General features: G+C 39.7%; 1 protein-coding gene and 1 non-coding gene across 2 annotated transcripts in view; one reads left to right on the top strand and one right to left on the bottom strand.

Annotated features, from left to right (window-relative positions):
- The first annotated feature begins 210 nt into the window (after positions 1 to 210).
- The window catches only part of Slc8a1 (solute carrier family 8 member A1), a 336986-nt gene continuing 313883 nt past the window's right edge, over positions 211 to 23313 (top strand). The window contains exon 1 of the mRNA XM_032908798.1: positions 211 to 318. The gene's annotated coding sequence lies outside the window, so the exon portion shown is untranslated. The remainder of the gene's footprint in view (positions 319 to 23313) is intronic.
- Positions 7058 to 7200, bottom strand: LOC116906515. The gene has a single exon (XR_004388741.1). It is a non-coding gene; the product is annotated as a U4 spliceosomal RNA (small nuclear RNA).

Consider the following 23313-nt stretch of genomic DNA (forward strand, 5'->3'; position numbering starts at 1 on the left):
TGTGTAGTGACAGAATTGTGGGTGGGAAACGGGCTGGCTGGAAGGATGTCTATATGTGTATTTTTATCACCCATGTGTTGGATGAGGCTGAGAGCTGCCAGATAGCTTGTCGACAGCTTGGCGTTACTGTTGGGAACAGGTCCATGTATGGAAGCGAAAGCCGAAAGGCACAGATAAGCTGAGAGCCAGCTATGCAGCCATGCTTAGAGACGCGCAGGACAAACTTCCCGGGTCCTTTCTTTCTGGTCAATCTGGAGCAGCCTTCGGAGCGAGTTGGTTTCTCATCCAGCCCCTGCAGACAGAGACGGCGTGACACAGGTAGGTGCAAAGCTTTTACAAAACATACGTAAGACATGATACGCCGCTACTCCCAGCAGAGCCCTTGGTGTTCTTAAGAGAGGATGCCAAAATATTTTTGAAAAAAAAAATTAGAAAGAGTTTGAGATTTGAGTTGAGGTGGATGACTGAGGTATTTAACACCTACTCCTTCACCAAGCAGGACAGCTTAACTACTGAGAGAAAGTGATAACCCAGACTGGCTAGCAAATTAAATCTCCTGAGTCACTCGCCATTCAGATTTGTGTGAACCTAGTTTTCCCTTGATATTACCATCATGTTTGGGGATGGGCTAGATGAGAGGCTCTGCTATACTCTGTGTGCTTTAGGGTAGGTGGGGGCAATGTGTGTGTTCTTGCATGTTCGTTGGAAATACTCACATGTGTGGCTAGTTCTTCTTGGATAAACAGGGAGAGATTGGTGAAAGGCATTATTATTTTTAGCAACTGAAGTCAGTTTTTCAGTTTTTCTCAGCAGCTCATAGATTGGTCACATCCTGTTCAAAGATTCCGGGTTTGTTTTCCTAAGTGTGCTGCATGTGGGTTAAGATGATTAAAGGTAGCTATATGTCCTGCTTTTTTTCTAAGTATTTTTGGCTCTTTTACTTCTTTCTCCATTGTAGGGGTACAAAAATCTTAACAACTTGAAAGAAAATACTTCTAAATGTTACCGTTCTCTTTTCATTAGTCATGTTTTGATAATAGTGGCTTGCACCAGAATAGGAAAAACTCCCACTCAGGAATTCAGGGTCAAAGTACGTACATAAAGACAAGAGTAGCAACACCAGCATCTCTGTGATTACAGTAGTTTCTGGAAAACTGATTAACCAGACAATCATGTTCCTTGCAGTTTGAAATGCCATTCCAGATAGTTGCCACACTGTGGTCATTAAATGAAGGACTTCTATTAATATTGTGAGCAAAGTATATCTGGCAACCACTCATGAGAGTTAAGGAGGAAAACATAAGCTAAGCTTACAAAATACATGAGTTTTTTTCCCAAGATGAAACTGAAATATTTCTTATAAAGGATGATAAAATTCAGATTCCAGAGCTATCTTGTTAAGCACAATGTGTGTACGATTTGTATCAGATTTGACCCAACTCCCGTTTACCTTAGGTTTCAATTGTGTGACATAACGTGTTTTGGGGGACAGAAATATTTAATGTGATTTTTTTCTGGTAACAAATATGACATGAACATACTGAATATATAAGTATAGCTTGCAATACCGAGCAGGGAAATGTTCTCTGGATAGATAGTTTCTGGGAAAAGGTTTGACAAATACAGAGGAAGTGTGCATAGCGTTTTGGTTTTGGTCTATGCTATGTTTCACTTCACTTAAACAAACAAACAAGGCAGGAAAAGAGAAGCTACAGTTTTATTTCAACAATACAATATCACTATCATGAGACTCTCAGAGCTGAAGGATGGGGTTTGAATTAAACTATTATTCTACCTATCCATTTATATTGGTAAATACATTCAATTTATAACACATTTGCACTTAGCACTTTTCCTTTCTAAGGTAGCTTAAACTGCACTAAAGGATGCTAATATTCTGTGAGAGAGAAAGAGAGGGGGTAAGAGAAGATAGATGGGAAAAGAACAGTAAGAGAAATGGAGAGGGATGGGGAGAGAAGGAGAGAGGAGTTGAGAGGAGAGGGGAGTGGAGAGGGGAGAAGACAAGAAAGGGGAGGGGAGAGGAGAGGAGGGGAGAGGAGGGGAGAGAAGGGCAAAGGAGAGGGGAGGGAAGGGAAGGGGAGGGGAGAGGGGAAGAGAAGAAAGAGGTTGTACATTCTTTACTAACAGAGCAAAGCTGTCATAACTTTAGCTAAAGTGAAACAGGCCTGGAAAAGGCCAAAAGAACGGCTCTATAATGCTTAACTAAACATCACATACCAGCTGGCTTTCAGAGAGAAACAGCGCAGGGAACCCTCCCAGGTCTCGGTATAGAGAAGGGTCATAGAAGGCTGCCGGTGCTAGCAGCATTCTGACGAGATGCAATGCTCACCTGTTGCTGGTCGCGCTTCTCTCAGTCTCATTCTGCCAAGCGCATTGCAAATTCACACTCAGGGCAAATGTCTGGTCCTGGTTTCCCCCCTAATAAACAAATTTAAGAAACACTCTATGTGACAGAAGCGATTGGCTGCTGTTTTATGTGTGGTAGGCTAACGTTAATGACGGTCAAGCTCCTTGTCCTTCCGATTTGTGCCATGTTCCGTAAGTTTATACCCTTTATATTGACCATATCCATCACTAACTGTCTCCCTCCAACTCCGCCCAAAGCACGCACACTATCTCCCTCCAAGGTTAATGTCCAACCCAAGGAAAAAGAAATCAGAGAATTATGATGGTTTTGTTTTGTTTTGTCAACTTGACACAAGCTACAATTATCAAAGAGGACCATCGATTGAGAAAATGCCTCCCCTGAGATTGCCTGCAGGAACTCTAGTGTATGATATTGATTACTGATTGACAGGGTTGGGGACAGTGCCACCTTGGACAGGTGGCTTTTGAGCTGTATATGAAATCAGGCTGCGCAAGCCAGGGGTGTTTCGCATGGCTTCTGCATCAGTTCCTGACTCCAAGCTCCTAACTCAACTGTCTGCTCTGACGTCCCTCAATGATGAACTAGGACCTGAGACGTGAAAGATGAAATAAACACTTTATTACCCAAGTTGGGTTTTTTAGTTTTTATTTATTGTTTTTTGTTTGTTTGGGGTTTGTTTGTTTTTCTATCATGGTGCTTCATCACGGCAATAGAAAACCCAAGTCAGAGAGGAGATTAAAACCCCAGTGACTCACGACTTCCTATCCATTGAGATGCGACTGTGAATTGTAGAAAATTGATTCTAAGATCTTACCCTGAGAGAACTAAAGTGTTTCATAAGAGAACGGAATGGATTTAATGTTGTAGGTAGAGGAACCTGACGTCTGAGGCTTATTCACGGTGACAAAAGCTAGCATGGGTCTAGGTAGCACATAACACAGAGCCGATGCTTTTGGTCTTCATTGTGGAGCCAGAAAGGGTACCTTGCGCTTCTTGCGATGTATTATTTCATAATAGGTACAAGGAGAACGTGCTCGAGGAGGTTTGAGGGGGAATGATGGGAATGGAGCGAGTCTATAGGAGAGTAAGTGTTAGTTCTTCCCGTTCTGGAACTATGGGCAATTTGGTCCAAATGAAAGCTTACCACATTTTAGGGGGAAATACCATTGGTTATTTTTTTAAATAAGAACTGAAAGAGCTTGAAGGGGCTCGAGACCCCATATGAACAACAATGCCAAGCAACCAGAGCTTCCAGGGACTAAGCCACTACCCAAAGACTATACATGGACTGACCCTGGGCTCCAACCTCATAGGTAGCAATGAATATCCTAGTAAGAGCACCAGTGGAAGGGGAAGCCCTGGGTCCTGCTAAGACTGAACCCCCAGTGAACGTGACTATTGGGGGGAGGGCGGTAATGGGGAGAGGATGGGAAGGGGAACACACATATTGAAGGGGAGGGGGAGTTGGTAGGGGGATGTTGGCCTGAAAACTGGGAAAGGGAATAACAGTCGAAATGTAAATAAGAAACACCCAAGTTAATAAAGATGGAGAAAAAAAAAAAAAAAAAACCCTAAACAACTCTGTTTGCTGGATGCTTAAAAATGAGACATTGATTGGTTCCAAGCAGAGCATCCAAAATCTCAGGAGGATTAAAAAACAAAATTACAAACAGCATACGACTCAAGGAACCATCGACTAGAGAAGAGTTTGAAGAACAGAGACTGATTTCTGCAGGTCAATGAGTAACAGTGGAAATTCCCTAGACTCCCAGGTCATAAGCGAGCTGCCCTGCCCAAGAAACAGCTCTTTCACCTGCTTAAAGTTACAGATTGTCTCATGTCAACGTACTAAAAAATATTGTACATCAAAACATTATTGCGGGTATTTTCAAATTACACACATAATCAAAGGGAGAGCAATTTGGGGGGCAGCATTTAGCATTATTTAAAAGGAGCCACCTTCTCTCCCAATCACTGTTCCCTCCTTGCTGAATCACAGTTCTCAACCCTGCCTGTGCCTTTCTGTCGCTCAGGGAAGTTGAGGCTCAGCGGCACCTCGGATGAACCGAATAGTCTGGTGGGGACCAGACAGGGGTAGCTCAGTTTCTGAATGCACCCACAAAATTTCAGCACACAGCCAAGACTAAGACTCGCCGCTTGCAATAAAAACATAAAAACATAGTAATCGATCTCGTTTATTGTAACAAGGGGAATGAAATGTCTACAGCTGAAGATTATAAACTAACAATAAAAGCCAGGGTTTGCAGGAAATGTCAGAAAATGCCTGTACTGGTGAGGCAGAGATAGGAGTGTGAGTTTGAAGCCAATTGGGGCTATAGTCATACACTCTGGGAGAGGGAAGGGAAGATGAGAGAGAGAGAGAGAGAGAGAGAGAGAGAGAGAGAGAGAGAGAGAGAGAGAGAGAACAAAGGATAACCTATGTAATGTTTGCTGGGGATTAAAAGCTTCAGCATATGTAAATAGAATTTCTCTGTAGATGGAACTGCCACACATATTTGATATATTTCATACTCTTTAACCCAAATCCTATGTGAACACTAGCCACAATTATTAAAAAGTATAAACCATGCATATTAACATTATGGTTCTTAACTGTTACTGCTAAATGAAATTTCATATTGCTTAACAAATCATCACACAGCCATCTTGAATGGGCATATTACGTCTGGTAGCAATAATTAATGAAAAAATTATGCCACTTGCCTTTTATCTTTCCAGTAGGGGCCAAGAACTCTGAGGAGAGGGTGTGTATAAATTTATGCAAAAAATGTTAATATTAATTCACCTCAAAAATATATCAAAATGTATAGAGATAAACCTCACTTTAGGACTGTTGATGTAGCTCAGTGGATAAACTGCTTGCAAACATGGGAGTCCAGTTCAGTCTCCAAGACCTACTTAAAACTTCCTGTCACGGTGGCCTACAAGTGAATTGAGGAAGTCAGGACAGGAAGATCACTGGGCAAGTCTATGAGGAGGGGTGGCTGTCACGATGATGAGAGCTAAGGGTACTTTGTGGATACAGTGTGAGTTTCAGCCTGGCTCTTTGGGTGTGTTACTGACTGTTTAATTTAGACAGTGAACACGGTTTGCTATTATTCCCTACTAATAGTTTCTATGACAACTCATGATGGTATCATTCTTATAAGTAGTTTGTATTTCCCCCAAGTCCAATTCATTTTCTGATCACTAAATATGCTCACTGAGGGAAGAGTGGTCACTTCTAGGAGGGTAGACATAGCTTCTTTTAAGTTTCTTGAATGATTTGGCCATTCCGAGATGAATTGTCTGAAGACTCAAGCTGATGAAGGCTACTGAATTTGTGATTTGTTCTGAATCCCACCAAGGTGAACCTGAATAATATCATATCCAGGGTCAAACACAGACGCAGATGTATATGGAGTTATGAATATTTCACTTTATCAGTTTCTACTTTATGTGCATATGAGTTTTGCCTATGTGTTTTGGAATGTGTGTGTGTGTGTGTGTGTGTGTGTGTGTGTGTGTGTGTGTGTGTATTATGTAGTGGGGAGCAGGGGTGTGTGTGTCTGTATCTGTGTCTGTGTCTGTGTCTGTGTCTGTGTCTGTGTCTGTGCATGTGAAGTCCGTGCAGAGGTCAAAAGAACATGTCAAATCTCCCAAAATTGGAGTTACAGGAAGTGTTGAACTGCTGTGCAGGTGCTGGGAACTGAACCTGTGTCCCCTGCAAGGGCAATATGTGTTCCTACCTGCTGTAACAACTCTCCAGTTTCTAGATTTATGAATAATAACATACATAAACATAATACAACTTCTAAGTTGTATCATTATGGCAAGGAACCAAGAAACAATCAGTATCATAAATTATTTTCTGAGCCTTGTGTTTTTGAGGAAAATAAGACAGAGGAATCCACTGAAGGTTTTCTCAGAGTAGTTTATTAGATTACGGGGAACGATGACAATACATAATATTGTAACTTCACTCTCCATCTAGCAGCCTGTGTTCTGAGAGATAAGACACAATCATATATGAAATGGCATTATGGGACATGCTCAATAGCAAGCTATTAAATTTATTGTCAGTAAACATAAGTTTACCAAACTATCTGCAAATCTTAACTAAATTCACTACTGTGCCATCCATCGGTATGAAATACGTTTTGTGGGATGGAAATTATTTTATGTGCTGAAAGCCTCAGTTCAAGTTCAGAAAAACTCATGGTTAAATGCCAACGAGATAGCTTGCTAGCATATTGAAGGCGAAGTTACTAAGATTTATCTTGATAGAGGTTGAATCCTTTCTATCTTCTCCTCACATTTCTAAGCAAAAAAGCATGCACTCACTCATTAATCCTGACGAATGGCCTATGAGGTGATCATTCACATTACCGATGGTGATGCCAATGCCCAGACAAATGATGTCTAACGTCATACAGGGAACCAATAAGGCAGAATAGGAAGCCCAGGCTTTGTTTCTGCCATACGCCATCCAATAATGGTTTCTTAAACATAAGAATTAGTCAAGCTGATATGTTAAAAGTAGTCTGTATAGTACTGTCAAGCGCACAGAACGAAATGACGCTATTTTGGGTTGCATTTATTTAATTTCAAATGTTTAATAAACTAATCACTTGAAATGCTCCTTGTGAGTATCAGCCAATTAAGAAGTAATATTAATTGCTCTGAGAAATTTAATGTTTTCAGATTGTCACACGGGCATTCTTCTGAAATGGAAGCTAAACCATTTCTATTAGCAATAATCACGCCTCGGAGAAACCTCATTGGCTATGATGCTGCCACTGCGCAAAGCTTAAACCATTTCTTATTGACTATATTTGCATCCTTATCAAGCCTGTCATATGGCTCATATTCGAATAAATTGTACAGAAATTCTAATCACCCTTTCCAGCACTCTTCACTGTCATAGAGCATGGGAATTTGGATAAAAAAAAATGAGATAAGAATCTTTAAATGGAAGTATTATAATTCTCCCATATGTGTTAAATCCCATTTAAATTCAAATTCACAAATCTAAAGCCAAGAACAAAAACCCACTTGATGTTCAACTTACATTTTAAATTACACTTATGAGCTCAGGACCTCTGGAAATTTAATGTAAAATATTTTGAGTCATGCACTTAATTTAATAAAAATTATGATGAAAACTAAAAGTAAAGCAATAAAAATTGGTCAGCTTTTCATTTTGCAAGAAGATATAGTGAAAACAAGTCTTTTCTCCTCCTCCTCCTCTCCTCATGAGCATGCATAGGACTTTGTCAAATCCACTTTCTAATGCTTTTGTATTTCCTCACTACACATTCACAAGTTTGTTATATTGTTTCCCTAAAGGTGGCTTTTTTATTTTATTTTATTTTAATGGATATTTTATGTATTTCTATTTCAAATGTTTCCCCTTCCCCCCCACTCTCCTATATGCTCCCTACTTCTATGAAGATGCTCCCATTTCCGCCCACCCAATCCCACCTCAATGCCCTGGCATTCCTCTACACTGGGGAAACAAACCTTCACAGGACCAAAGGCTTCTCCTTCCACTGATGCCAGACAATGCCATCCTTGTCTGAGGCTGGAGTCAACGTTCCCTCCATGTGTACTCATTGGTTGGTGGTTTAGTCCCTGGGAGATCTGGGGTGTATGGTTAGTTGATATTGTTGTTCTTCCTCTAGGGTTGCAATCCCCTTGGGCTCCTTCAGTCCTTTTTCCTGGCTCCTCCATTGTAGTTCCCCTGTTCAGTCCAATGGCTAGCTGCAAGCATCCTCATCTTTCTCTGTATCTGACACAACCTCTCAGGTGACATCCATATCAGGCTTCTGTAAGAAAGCACTTCTTGGCATTAGCAATAGTGACTAGGTTTGGTGGCTGCATAGGGATGGATCTCCAGGTGGGGCTGTCTCTGGATGACCTTTCCATCAGTCCCTGCTCCACTCTTTGTCCCTGTATTTCCTTCCGTAAGTATTTTGCTCTTCCTTCTAAGAAGGACTGAAGCATCCACATTTTGGTCTTCCTTCTTCTTGAGCTTCATATGGTCTGTGAATTGTTTCTTGGATATTTTGAGCTGTAGGGCTAATATCTACTTATTAGTGAATATGGATATGTGTGTTCTTTTGTGGCTGGGTTACCTCACTCAGGATGGTATTTTCTAGTTCCATTCATTTGCCTAAGAATTTCATGTATTCATTGTTTTAAAATAGCTGAGTCATATTCCATTGTGTAGATGTACCACATTTTCTGTATCCATTCCTCTGTTTAAGGGCATCTGAGTTCTTTCCAGCTTCTGGCTATTATAAATAATGCTGCTATGAACATAGTGGAGCACGTGTCTTTGTTGTATGTTGGAGCATCTTTTGGGTATATGGCCAGGAGAGGTATAGCTGGGTATAGTCAGGTAGTGGAATGTCGAATTTTCTGAGTAACCTCCAGACTGATTTCCAGAGTGGTTGTACCAGTTTGCAATCCAACAAACAATGGAGCAGTGTTCCTCTTTCTCCACATCCTTGCCAGCATCTGCTGTCACCGGACTTTTTGATCTTAGCCATTCTGACTGGTGTGAGGTAGAATCTCAGGGTTGTTTTGATGTGCATTTCCCTGATGACTAAGGATGTTGAACATTTCTTTAGGTGCTTTTTGGCCATTCCATAATCCTTAGCTGTGAATGTTTTGTTTAGCTCTATACCCCATTTGTAATAGGGTTTAGCTCTCTGGGGTCTAACTTCATGAGTTCTTTGCATATACTGAATATTAGACCTCTATCAGATGTAGGATTGATAAAGATCTTTTCCCAATCTGTTGGTTGCCGTTTTGTCCTAATGACAGTACCTTTTGCCTTACAGAAGCTTTGCACTTTTATGAAGTCCCATTTGTTTATTCTTGATCTTAGAGCATAAGCCATTGGTGTTTTGTTCATGAAATTTTCTCCAGTGCCCATGTGTTTGAGACTCTTCCCCACTTTTTCGTCTATTAGTTTGAGTGTGTCTGGTTTGATGTGGAGGTCCTCGATCCACTTGGACTTAAGCTTTGTACATGGTGATAAGAATGGATCGATCTGCATTCTTCTATGTGCTGACTTCCAGTTGAACCAGCACCATTTGTTGAAAATGCTATCTTTCTTCCATTGGATGGTTTTAGCTCCGTTGTCAAAGATCAAGTGACCATAGGTGTGTGGGTTCATTTCTATTCTATTTCACTGATCTATCTGCCTGTCTCTGCAACATAAGTACTCTTTTGCTTTGAGAGAGAGAGGGGGTGGTATTATGAAATGGACAGGAGAAATGGGAACAAGAAAGATGAGAGGCACAAATAATAGAGTACTCTCAGCCCCTAGGTGTCTGTAAACTTGGATAAGCTTCATTTAAAAACATTATCAGGAACCAGTACACAATCAACCACCACAGTAATTCATAAACTATATAGCATAACTTTCTGAGCAATTAAAAACACTGAAGGTCTGGGTAAGTAAAAAATGCCTGCTGTACAGTCACAAGGGTATGGCTTCAAATCCCCAGACCAGTGAGAAGCCAGGCACTTAGCGTGTACCTGCAATGCCTGTGTTCCCTGGTAGAGATAGGAATGATGCAGAAACAATAGAATCCCCCAAAGTTCCTCTGCTAAGTCATCTGGAGAGCACATAAGTGAGCACAGTGACTTGTCTTAAGCAAGGTAGAAGGTGAAGGACAACACTCAAGGTCATTTCTGACCTCCACAAGTTATGCATGCCATAAGCATGCACACACACACACACTCACACATACACACACACACACACACACACACACACACACACACACACACACACACATGAACAAAAGGAAAAATTTTTGAGAAAAAAAGTCTCCACACCCAATACACTAAATATAGACATTCAAAATGACATAAAAATAAAAACAAAACTCTGTTAATATGTATTTAACCTGATCAATTACTGTGTCTTAAAGTCAAAGTAAAGGGCCTACACTTTGAAAAACACAAGCTACATAAATAATGAATATAACCAATATGTGCATTCAAATTATCATTTTGAATATAGGTAAAAAGTATGCCACAAGTACTTGACAGATTGTTCGTTTTCAGTGAAATGCATCCTGAGCATTAGTGCCAGGGATTGAGAACTATATCTTCAAAGACTGAGCAAGGCTGCAAGCTTCAAACCAGGTTTTCCAAAATGTGGTCTGAGAAAGAGTTCTTTAAATGTAGTAATATTGATATGGTTGCAGTACGAGGAAAATCTGTCTATGAACTATTACACAAACGTCAGGATCCTTTCAGATATGAAGAAGTCACACTGTTACATTCCTGTAGAATAGCCACGGTTGTATTATGAGCCCTGAGGAATTCCACCGTGCACACTGCACTGAAATGGTTGTACTGTTGTGTGCAGGTCAGATGAACACTGATGCAAGGGAAATGCCCTGGGGATGGAAACCATATAGACTCTGTCAAATTGAAGTTTTAAGATGACTATAAGTTCAGTCAGCCAGAGTTCACTTCTAGAATTCTATTCACTTTGCGTCTCTGTCTATATATTCAATGGCCTGGGGTGAATCCAAGAAAACAAACCAGAATCTTATTAAGGATCCTAGAAAAGAAGGCACTTTACTCTGAGAGTGAAATTTGGGGTATGCTTAGGAATGACATAGGCAACGCTGGTGACTAAGATCTTACTTCAGGGGACAGGGGAGAGTAGAGTGACATAGTAGGCGCCTCATAGATGCTTATTTTTTAACACTGTTGGAAACACTGGCACACTTTGCATAAGACAGTGACACATTCTTGCCATTAACCTCTGCACAGGCCCCATGAATGTGTTGGATGAGGAAGTGGTGGGCATTGAGATTCCTTCTTGAGGTGAAAGGGACAACCACCAAAGGGCACAATGAAGCATGAAGCGTGCTCGATGTTCCTCCACCCCTATTTCTATTCCGTAAGGCATTTTCCTGTCTGGCTACACTGGGGGATTTCTAGAAATGCTCAGTCTAAGTATCACTGATTCAGTTACAGCTTTATTTTCCAAAGTGAAGTAGCTACCCTGCATCCATATTCATCAAAAGAGCACACATATGTCAAAAGCAAGTGCTTGCCAATCAAAGTATCTAGAAGGAGAGAGATGCCGTTTGGAAATTGGAAATGCTATTTTGAAATATCAATCTTCTAAACTGAGCAGAGGTGTGTGGCTCTGCCTAGCTTCATAAGTTGTGATGAAGAACTACAAAGAGTATAAATGTTAAACTTAGTCTGTTAATATATCTTAACAGAAATATCTGAGTAATAATGTAACTGGTGCCTGATAGACAAAATTCAAACACTATTCAAGTCAAAGATAATGACAATCGAGGATGCGGAGATTCAGAAGTATGGCTGGGAATTCATCTTACGCATAGGTCAGAAGAAGTTAAACTTAATTGGAAAATTAAGTTAAATGAGGAAACAAATCTTATGAATATTTGAGTTTGTTCCAGGAATAGTGAGAAAATAAAGAATGTGAAAGTTCAGAGGTGGGAACATCCTCGTGGTCCACTTTAGGGCCAGCCAGGAGCTCAGCAGAATCTGGATAAAGTGTAAAAGTGTTGTAAAGTTTATATCATAGATGTGGCCAGCATGGGCTTCAAAAGATCTGTGTGCAAGCTGATGTTGGTTGGCTATTGGGGGTTATTAGCTGGCAAATGAAAGGATGTCACTCACATTCTTAAAATGTCCTGAGTAAAATAGACATATTAGATTGCAGAAAGGGGAAAGGAAAATAAATAAATAAATCGCAGGCTCAGTATATAATTACTCAAGAAAACAAAGATTTTTTTTTTAAGAGTAAAGGGGGAACATTTATCATGATGCGTTAACATCGGCATGCTAGGAATGTCCCAGACAAATAGGAACATATGTTTTCCTTCACTAAAGAGAACAAATCTGTACTGAGTGGGTGATTAAAGAACTGTAGTTAATAATAATAACTTCAAACTCTTCCACCAAAGACTGGATCTTGCCCTAATATTACCTGCCTTAAGATTCTTCACTGTAAATCGGTGTTTCCCCAAGTTATTTTCATAAACTTTTATTTTTTAAGACTTACACGAAATTGCACATGAGAAAGTGGGTGGGTAAGAAACATAACTCTTGAGGTTGGAAAAGAAACTTCCATGGAAGTTGCAGACTTCAAAACTATAACTTTTTAAAGAATTGACGGACAGATAAACATTGTAAATTTTATATTCAAAGTTCTCAATGTGAGTATACTGTGATGATTTGAGGCATGTACACAGATAAATAAGACAGATGATAGGTAGATATATGGTAGATAGAAAGATAGATAGATAGATAGATAGATAGATAGATAGATAGATAGATAGACAGAAAGAGAGAGACATAGAAGCATGAAACATTGATAATATATAAATGATAAATTTCTTAATTTTTTAAATTTAAGATTCTATGAATGTAAATTTTTATTTATATTGATGTTGGAAAACATTTCTTCAAATGCGTTTCTATCTTCTCTTTTATCATTTCTTTAGTTTGTGCACTGAGGGAGTTGACAGCTATAACTATATAGAGAAATACCCTGTGGGTGTTTCTAAGACCTAGTTTATGTAATTCATTGATTAATCATAATATAATCAATTTGGACTCGTTTCCCTCGATTAATTTATTCACCCTACATCCACACAGTCAGCAAATCTTAACTCCATCCGTTCAGAATGTCTTTAATACAGATTTGCCTCCCTCTTTAGGACATATGTTAGCTATTTTAATAAAATGCAGTTTCAGGGTATTTGACCTCACTATGAACCCCAGAATTATGTTATTTACTGGGTAAAGCCATGTTTGGTTGTGGCCTGACTCAGCATTAGCACACCCCTTTAATCTCTCTGGCTGGAATACAGACAGGCCCTTAGTACACTCTTACAGTCCCAAACAATGAAGGTAAAGTTAATTTGTAGAAAGAAGCACCAGTTTTAGAAAGTGATGTCTAATTCAATAACAAAGTGGTGAATCAGAGAAAAATTTGACAGAATAGCATATGCCCAACTCATGAAGAAAGAGAGGAAAGGTGAGCTACGTGAGGAGCAGTGGCAGACAGACAGGAGACAGCTTTATCAGGACAGTTACAGAGCGGCAGGCCAAAGAAAGAACAAGCTAAACAAAAGTAAAAACAGAACAAGCCAGAAGATGAGACGTAGATGGACGATAAGAACATATTTCCAAAGTTAGTAGGACACCAAGCAGAGAAGTTCAGGAGAAGCTGAGAGAAGCCAGATTGAATCAGTTAGAGTGAAATTGAGTTTTGAGCCAGAACAACTGAGTTTGCCAGCCAGCAAAAGTTCAAAAGGAACTGGAAATAGTGAGTTTGTGCTGCACAATGCTCAGAGGCTTAAAGCATGCTAGGCTAGATAGGATTGTATGGAGGCTACAACAGACAGGGAGTAAGCCTCTGAGGCAACAATTATACCTGGCAAATAAATGATTCATTAACAGAACACAGGTATTCTGCATCCAGTCTGTCTATTCTCAACCATTCTCCACATTCCTGCCAAAATGAACTTGCTGAAACTCAGTTTTGATTAAGATTTCCAACAAATTAATTGAGTTAGCACTACAATTCTTAAAATACAGTAATGTTAAGCATTATCAATTCCTAGTCACAGGCCTAAGTTTGTTTCTCTCTGTCTCTATAACCTTTCTTTGTCCTACCTATAACAAAGTACTAATGGCCATTGACCTAGTGGGAGTGACCTAGTATTCATTTTCTTACATGTACAATATCTTTTTTTCATAACTGGTTTATTTTGCTTGTCTTTTCTGCATGTGCTTTGAGACTCCATTCAAGAATCACTTTCTCTGTGATGTTCTACTTCTCATTCAGTCCTTGTGTATATTCCACCCTTTCCCCCACTGCATCTTGAAGTTATCTCTGTAACTCTGCTTCGTCTTATCGACATATATTTTTCTGCCTTTTTCATTACATGCCAAGCTCACTGAGAACATGTACTTATTTTACCCATTGTCTTAGCTAGGGTTTGCATTGCTATGAAAAGACACCATGACCATAGCAACTCTTATAGAGTCAAACATTTAATTGGGGATAGTTTATAGCTTTTGATGTTTGATTCATTATCAGCATAACAGGAAGCATGACAACATCCAGGCAGACATGGTGCTGGAGAAGAAACTGAGTGTTCTTTATCTTGATCTGAAAGCAACCAGGAGGGACTGGATCTTTTGGAGGGAAGCCATGATAGGTCCCTTTTTGTGGACACCCCATAGCTCAGTAATGGTGTCAGGTCCTGGGGCCTCCCCTTGAGCTGCATCCCACTTTGGGCCTGTCGATGGACCTTCTTTTCCTCAGGCTCTTCTCCATTTCCATCCCTGCATTTCTTTCAGTCAGGAAAAAATATGGATCAGAACTTTGACTGTGGGATAGCAGCCCCATCCCTCACTTGCTGCATGTCTTTCTGCTGGAGGTGGGTTCAATATGTTCCCTCTCCCCACTGTAGAGCACTTCATCTACACCCCCCCCTTGGAGTCCTGAGAGTCTCTCACTCCCCAGGTCTCTGGTATATTCTAGAGGGTGCTCCCAACCTCCTTCCTTTCAAGCTCACCTGTTTCCATTCTTTCTGCTGGCCCTGAGGGCTTCAGTCCTTCTCTCCACCCAATACCAGATCATGTTCCCTTCTCCCCCCACATCATCACCTTTACCTCCCCTGTCCCTCCCTCCTCACCCCTGTGGTCGCTTTCTTCTCCCTCCCAAGTGGGACTGAGGCACGCTCAGTTGGGCCCTTCAGTTTGTTGACCTTTTTGAGTTCTGTGGACTGTACCTTGGGTATTTTGTACTTTTTGTTTTATTTTTTATTTTTGGCTAGTATCCACTTATTAGTGAGAACATACTGTGCATGTCCTTTCGTGTCTGAGTTACCTCACTCAAGATGAGATTTTCTAGTTCCATTCATTTGTATGCAAAACTCAGGATTTCCTCTTTCTTAATAACTGAGTAGTAGTATTCCATTGTGTGAATGAACCACATTTTCTGAATCTATTCTTAAAATCTATCAAAATGAACAGACTCAAAAAGTTTTTGCAATATTTCTCCTCTTGATCTTGTCTTTTAATAGTCAAAAATGTCTGGGAATGACTTTAAAAAGTCAAACTTTATTTTGGTTTCCTTGATAGTCAGAGTAAATTAATACATGGAGGTGGTTCAAAAAGTCCATTGCCATTTTTAGCAACTTTAGCCAGATCTTGACTTAACCTTTCGAAGAACTGGCCATATGGTAGTCTCATTTCCCTTCAGATTCTGAAATGCTTTGGGGTCATATTTGTACAAACAGTCTTTCAAAAATCAGCAGCAGAGTACAGTTGACTTTTGTATCTATTTCTACCCAAAGTTTATCTCTAATGGCCATAAGCAAAAGCACAAGTCAACTCAGTGAATGAATCAGTTCACTTCAAGCCACAGTGACATCTCAAATATATCTGTGTTATATGCTCAGACATAGTTTGGGCTTTGAGCTCTTCTTCTCTTCCAGTCCAGATATCCTCTGCTGCGAGGATAGAACTGGGATGAGAAGAAAGCGAGCACCTCATAACTGTTCAGAGGCTTTCTGAGAGTTCTCCATGGAGAGCTGCCAATCACTCTGCTTCATTCAGCTTAGTGATGGCAGGAGAATGAAATGATTTTTCGTAACAACTGAACTTCTGACGAAAGGTACACCTATCAGTCATGAGACTTAATTCTTACGGAGAAACAATTTAATAACTAGAGAATGAAAAGATAACTACTACCCTGAAGATTCTATTCTAAATCCTGATCATAAGTTTCAGTTTTGTCACAGAGCAAAGTGTGAACAAGTCACTAATCAACATCTGCTTCTGTAGATGGTGTGTATTTAAAGTCAAGAGAAGTTAAGAGATGGGGTTAACTCTACCTTGTTTTGCTGGTCCTCAGAAAACTATACCATTTATTCACAGGCATGACCTTTGTCAGCTATTGGTAGAGCAGGACTGGAAATAGATATTTCTGATTGTTAATGATACTATTCTTGTTTCTGAAGAACTGAGAGACAAATCATTGTCATATGTGCCATGCGCTCATTCTTGTTTGTCTACCAACACTGGACCCAGTGAAAATATTTTGCTATTAATTCACAAATGAAGACAAAGGTTAAAACTAAAGTCATATTGCTGAAGTTCAAACTTTTGATGCTCAGTTGTTTGACTCTGTCCATCCAAAGCTACAGAGGTAAAGTCTCACTAAACAACTGCCTTAGCATGAAAGGCAACATAAGTAGACATGATAAAGTGAGCAGGGTAGGGGAAGCACACAGCCTTACACAAAGAAATCCAGGCAACTAAGTAATGTCAAGCGTGAGAGAAACAATCTTCTCCAGAGAAAAGCACACCAATTAGTTATCCAGTACCAAATGGTGAGCCCTCAACATATACATATGAGTAACACTATACATACTGATCTTGTATTTATATATTTATGAATATGTGCATATATGTATGTAAGAACAATTAATAAGAAAGGGGTGATAAATTTGAAAAAGAGCAAGAAATTGTAGGGAAGAAAGGGAAGGAAAGTATGTAATTTATAATAATATTAAAAAAAGAATTAAAAAATAAACCATTTAGGGTGATTCAGTTCATGATTCAGCCCATATTTTGTGGCTGTTTAAATACAGGAGTTCCTAGCGTTCATGATTATGAGAAGAGTCACTTTTTATGATTATTATCTGAGTCACAAGACACTGTGGAAAGAGGATAGTTGTAGTATCAGAAAGATGAATATTCAAGCTCTAGTACATAAAAGGTCAGTAAATGGAGAGATTTCATTCTCTCCATGACAAAAAGTAAAGGTAACCCTGAGAACAGAGTAACTTCTACTGAACATGGAAAACACCAAGGAAGGACCCGAGCTTGGGGTGGACTCACAGTGATATTTTTCTCAATGCTTCTCCAATTATGCCTCCTTCTTTTCTAATCAGATGACAGTGAGTAGGGCAATTTATGCAAAAAAACATGGTATCAGGAACAAAGGGTGGTTGTGGGTGTAAGAAATCACAGATGGATCTTTAGTGAGTTCAAAATCAACATGTACATGGAGAGACTTCAATGAAGTCTCCCACTCTAACAGAACTTTTGACTTAAACTTTATATCGTCACTGGGAAAACCAGGCTCACCCAGTTTGGGTGGAAGGAAGGGGTAGTCATTAAAGTTGGGATCAAATGATGCTACTATATTTTTTAGTGATTGGAGAGTCCTGAAAAGGAGAGAACACACACACACATACACACACACACACAGAGAGAGAGAAAGAGAGAGAGAGAGAGAGAGAGAGAGAGAGAGAGAGAGAGAGAGAGAGAGAAATCAGAAATTACCTCAACCATGAGGTTTCAGATGCAGTAATGTTTGAAGAAGGAATTTCTGGTGGTGAGCATAAAAACAAAAAATGGTTACATTAACTAAATAAGTCACAAAACAAAATAACTCAAAGTCACCAATCTGGGAAAGGGGCTGGCAGGACTAGGTCACAGCTGACAGTGAGAGCTGGAGAGTGGGGAACGGTCATCAGAATGCATGTGTGTGGATGTATGTGTGCATGTGTGTATATGTTTGCATGGTAGTGAGTGTGTATGTGTATCTATGTGTGTATATGTATGTGTGTATGTGTGTATATGGTATGTATGTACATTTGTGGGTGTATATATATGTGTGAGTGTATGTGTGAGTGTGTGTATGTGTGTGTGTGTGTATGTGTGTGTATGTGTGTGTGTATGTGTGTATGTGTGTATGTGTGTGTGTGTGTATGTGTGTGTATGTGTGTGTGTGTGTATGTGTGTGTGTGTGTATGGTGTGTGTGTGTGTGTGTGTGTGTGTATGTGTTTCTTTATACTTTAACTGCCATCTTTCTCCACACACCCCAAGTAGAAGTTACTCATTTGGAGCTCCATTGTGCTTTTTAATTTTGACAAGGTTTTATTAGAGCAATAAATGCTTATGTCGAAAAATGTCTTTGAAGCTTTGAATGCATTGAAGCTTTACACAGACAATTAGGGCATATGAAATTAGGATTAAATGCTATGAAAACTGTATAACAAAATTATTCTGTGCTTATTACCATCTGAAATAGTAGAACTTCAATTTAAATTTTCCATCTACAATGCAAGGTTAAAACAATAACAGAAACCATCCTTGTGTCTTCCACTGAGCCCTGTGGGTTCGAGTGAAGCACACTGCATCTATCCTCATAGGCGTGTTAGTGCATCTTTCAAGTGACTGACATTGATTGGACAATGCGTATTTTCCTTGAAAGTAAACACCATATATGCAATCTCACCAATTTCCTGAGGGAAGGAAATCTTCTGCATAGTTTTCATCAAAATCCTCACAAGAATTTCTAGATCGTTAAGGGAACAAACTATACATTTCTTTTTTGTGTTCAGCATAGACTTTAGGACACCATGTAAACCTGTCTGGAGTGTGCGATGTGAGAAAGACCGTCTCCTCTTCTTCACAGGGGATATAAAGTCTGTAGAATGGCTTTTCAGTAGTCCAATAACATGCTGGCCCCTTGGGGATGGGGGAGACGGCTTTAACGGTGCTACATCAGGGCTTGTTGCTATGTGAGAATTCAGCTGGCAGGCCTTGGTATCTTCTTGCTAACTCTAAGAGAACCCACAGACAGAGAGACTCTGATAGAGCTGGAAGAGATTGGAAATCTGTTGTTTGAACTCTGTGCTTCCCCCTGCCTATTATTCTCCAACCGAAGTGTCCTGAATCCAAAAGTAAACCCAGCATACCATCCTTTCTTGCAGGCCCGCCATCTTAAATAGTGCTGTAGGTACCCGGTGGAGATAGATGGATCAGTCGCAAATCATTTTATATCTTTCCTGATTCCCAGTTTCCCATCCACACAATATGCCACAGTACTGGCACTCAGGAATAAGAAATAAGACCTGTCTGGTATCTTCAGAGTCATGGCTGATGTTAGAAAAGGGAGAAGAAACCTCTCTGTTGGTTTATAAGGCACAAACACACAGTCCTAGGAAGAAAACTGTCCTGTGCTTCTGCAATGCTCTTGGAGGGCTCAGTTTCCCATTCTCTACCTACTCTACGTGGCATAGTCACTTTAAAGCTGATGTGTTTACTCTTTTGACTTACAAGGGTCACGCCATTTCTTTAAATACACAACACTTGCGCTTGCTTGTTTCCTGGTTGTATAGACAGTGAAAGTGAGCAGAGAGAAAACATTGAAATCATGTTGCTCTTATGAATTACCAACAGCGTGTCAACTTGCACAGGCTTGATTAGTTCTCTGAGCCCAAATTTCCTGTCTATGACAAACTGACTCCTCTACATTCCAGAGGCCCATGCAACACTTGCCTGACATAATGCCTACTCCATAACCAGTGTGGTTTCTATCACTTCATAAACACCAGTTAAGATCGTAGCAGATTAGTGCAACCACAGTAATGACTTTGAAGTTGGCTTCCAAACACAATATGCTATCCTACCTGGCAGACGCAGCATCTTCAATAGCAGCGTAGAAACCCCATCAGTCCCAACGTATTTTATATCTTTCTTGATTCTTACTAAGATATCACTATGAGGAGATGCCCAGCGACTTAAAATTTCTACAGCACAAACATAGTTTGGAGAAATCCGACAGGAAAATAAAGAAAACTGTGCATAATAGTTGGGTAATACAAGGAAAGACCTTGGGTGAACCTTCAACGAGGGATGTTTTGGGGTAGGAAGCACAAAATTACAAATTAGATTATTAGCTCAAAGCAACCCAACTTTCTTCTCCTTCTTTTCCTTTGCCACCTTTTTTGATTATATTACTTTGGAACATAAATAAAGACACACACACACACACACACACACACACACACACACAAGCTGCTTTTAAGCAAAAGTGCTTTGTCATATGTGACTTCCCTTTTGACTGTTAAAAGGGAACAGGCTCATTCCACTTGCTGGAAAAACAACCACAAACAGATCTTGGGAACCAGCTTTGCAGTCTCCTTCCACAAACATCTGCCTTCACACCAATAAAATCAGAGACCAGGAAGAATCAATCCGGAGACAGTATTAAGGGACTCGAATGTCCAAAATTCCATCCCATGGCACTTCCTTAGGCTTTTGCCCTCCCCAGCTCTTGTAATATGGAGTTGTGGGAGGTGGATTATTTAAAAAAAAAAAAAAGCTTCTCTTTCTCTTACACTCTTCCATTTTGCCCACTGAAGGTGTCCCCCTTGTGGTAGTCAGGAAGGCTGGACAGGCAACTCCATCACAGGGCAGTAACAAAGACCTTTGGTTTTCTAGTTTTCCACCCTTTAACTGCTCTTGTTTCTAAAAGAGGTACTTTTATGTGAATGTTCATTCCTTTCTAAAAGTTAATGCTAAACTTAGCAGGAGATATGCAGTCAGCTGGCTTTTAAACCCTTTGACCTCGCTTGTCGTTATTTTCTAAGTTCTCTTTCCCTGGGACAAGCTGAGTAGTTTGATTTTTTTTTTCCATAAAGACCTATAGGAGTTTAAGATGGTGTTATCTCTCCATTAACAATTTACTTACTGGACCTTGAAAAGGTGCTTAGGCACTGGCCCAGCTCTGAAAAGCAATAGGAAAACTGGTCTAGATCAGCAGATACTCCAAAGTGCTTCTTTCCTCGGTCACCTCTCCCTGGAGTCCTAATAGACATTCCAGTAGGGAGAGTTGGGGGATTTATTTACTTGGAAGGAAGCACCTGCTGTTTCCCTCTTTTGAGTCAGAGCTGGCCCATGTACTTCTGCTGTGTGTGTCTTCATATCCACTTTTCTTCTCCAAAGCTGTGGGAAGAGTTAAGCTTCATAAAGCTGTCTGAAGGAAGCATCTTTTGAAAAGGCAACTCAGCATGGAGACAAATTATTATGGAGCAAATTAAACTAGACTCAACTTAAACGGAGAAGTAGAGAGGGGGGCTGTGTCCTCTTCTGCTGCGCTCTATAAATAGTACAATTTCAAGGACACCTTAGGACAAACATGTGCAGTCACCATCTAGAATGCTTTAGTTCTCAAATTTGAAGGGGTAAGTTCCAAGTGATGAGAAATGAATCTTTAATAGGATGCTCTCCAGAAAAGCCTAAAAAAAAAAATGTTTGTTTATGTCATAGGTCACGCAACGTTTGATAGCCAGCAATGTTTCCTATGCAAAATGCTTCTTAATTATACCATAGAAAAAGAATGTAGGTATTTAAGAATACTTGGTCTATTTGTAACAAATTCTCGAGAAGGATTCATGCAACTGCCGTTGAATTGGGTGTGTTAAATAAAATAGATCAGAAAGGTACTAACACAGGATCTCATTTATGAGACTTTGGGACATATTTTCCTGACTCTGATCTATTTTGTTTCCTACTCATTGATGCTACCCTGAGAATTTATTGAAAATGGAACAATTTCAAAAATCAAAATATAGCAGTATAGGTATAAAGACATTGTGGAATATGAGAATAATTTGTTAGAAAAGGCGACATACCTCGTGGCAGAACACTGTTTCAGAAGACAGGATCTGACTTAGTATGTGTGCAGATCTAGGGACAGTCAGAGGGGGTTGACACTCACACAGAAACCTGGGCTACTAATGCTTTTTCACAGGGAATGTATTTCCATCAAAAATTATTTTAATTTATCGATCACTTAAGCCTTTAGTGAAACTAATTATTACCATCAGCCTTTCATCATGGAGATGGTGTAGGCTATGTGGAGAGCATGCTTCGATCAATACAGAGCAATGGTTAATGGGCTCATCGCCATTGATTTTTTTTTTGAAGTGATAAAATGTAAGTGTGCCTCTGAATATTATTGGGATATTCCTTTTTCCCTGTGCCATTGGGTACAATCTAATAAAGAACAATCTTGATTTTTATCATCCCCTGTGGTTTTAGGACCAACTGCCAATGAGTTAATATTGAATCCAAAGATCCTTACAAAGTTCTTAGGAGGCAAATTTTCCACATTCAAAGAACTGAATTGACCACCTGGGGAATATGATGAGGACTTTGTACGTCACGTTTTAAGGGTTAGTAAAAAGGGGGGAGTTAAGCAAAATATCTGGGAAGAGCACAAGTCAGTGATGGATGAAGGAACATTGAAGGTCTGAATGCCCTGGAAAAGTACGAGGACCTCCCACTGAATGCAGAGAGCCTCATACTAGAAAGTCGTGGTTTTCATCCTAAGGACAATCCCATCTTCCAACCTGAGAGTATAGAATAGTTCAGAAGAACAAGAATTTTCTACTAATTTGACAGACAAAAAAAGTACAGACGTGTGTATCGGTACAGTAATTAGAAGTCTTAATTATGTTTTATAAAATGACTTATTTATTGGAATTTGGTATGTACAACATAAATGGATATTATTTATAATTTGAGAAAAGTTTGGCAACTCCATATTCTACTTCCATTAGATGTAAGAGTTTAGTAGGAACAGCTACCATACTAATTACAGGTCATAAAATAATGAAAATAGAATTTGAAATTCCATATACTGGACCCTCACAAAATGACTTTTCCATGACTTATTTTGTTATTGTCCTAAAACTAGAATGTGTCACCAGCAAACTCACATGTTGCTTCACCAAATCCCAGGGCAAAGGATGACATATGGTGTCATAAATGTCTAGAATGTTAACTGTAAATGGTGTCAGAGTGTACAGTGGCCATGTAATGTAATATAGTGGTGTTTTCCGAACAAGAGAAAGCAAAAGCAAGATTCATCAGTAAAATCCACGGTAATTAGAAGTCTTAAAATAGTTCCAGACACCTAGTTTTCAGATGTGTTACTAAAAGAAAGGCCTTTATTCAAAATACTTTGCACTATGACATCTCTAAGGTCACATGACATCTCAAGTCATTTAAAATGATCTGACCAGCT

This window comes from Rattus rattus, chromosome 7 (genome assembly GCF_011064425.1).
Source record: "Rattus rattus isolate New Zealand chromosome 7, Rrattus_CSIRO_v1, whole genome shotgun sequence".
Taxonomy (NCBI): domain Eukaryota; kingdom Metazoa; phylum Chordata; class Mammalia; order Rodentia; family Muridae; genus Rattus; species Rattus rattus.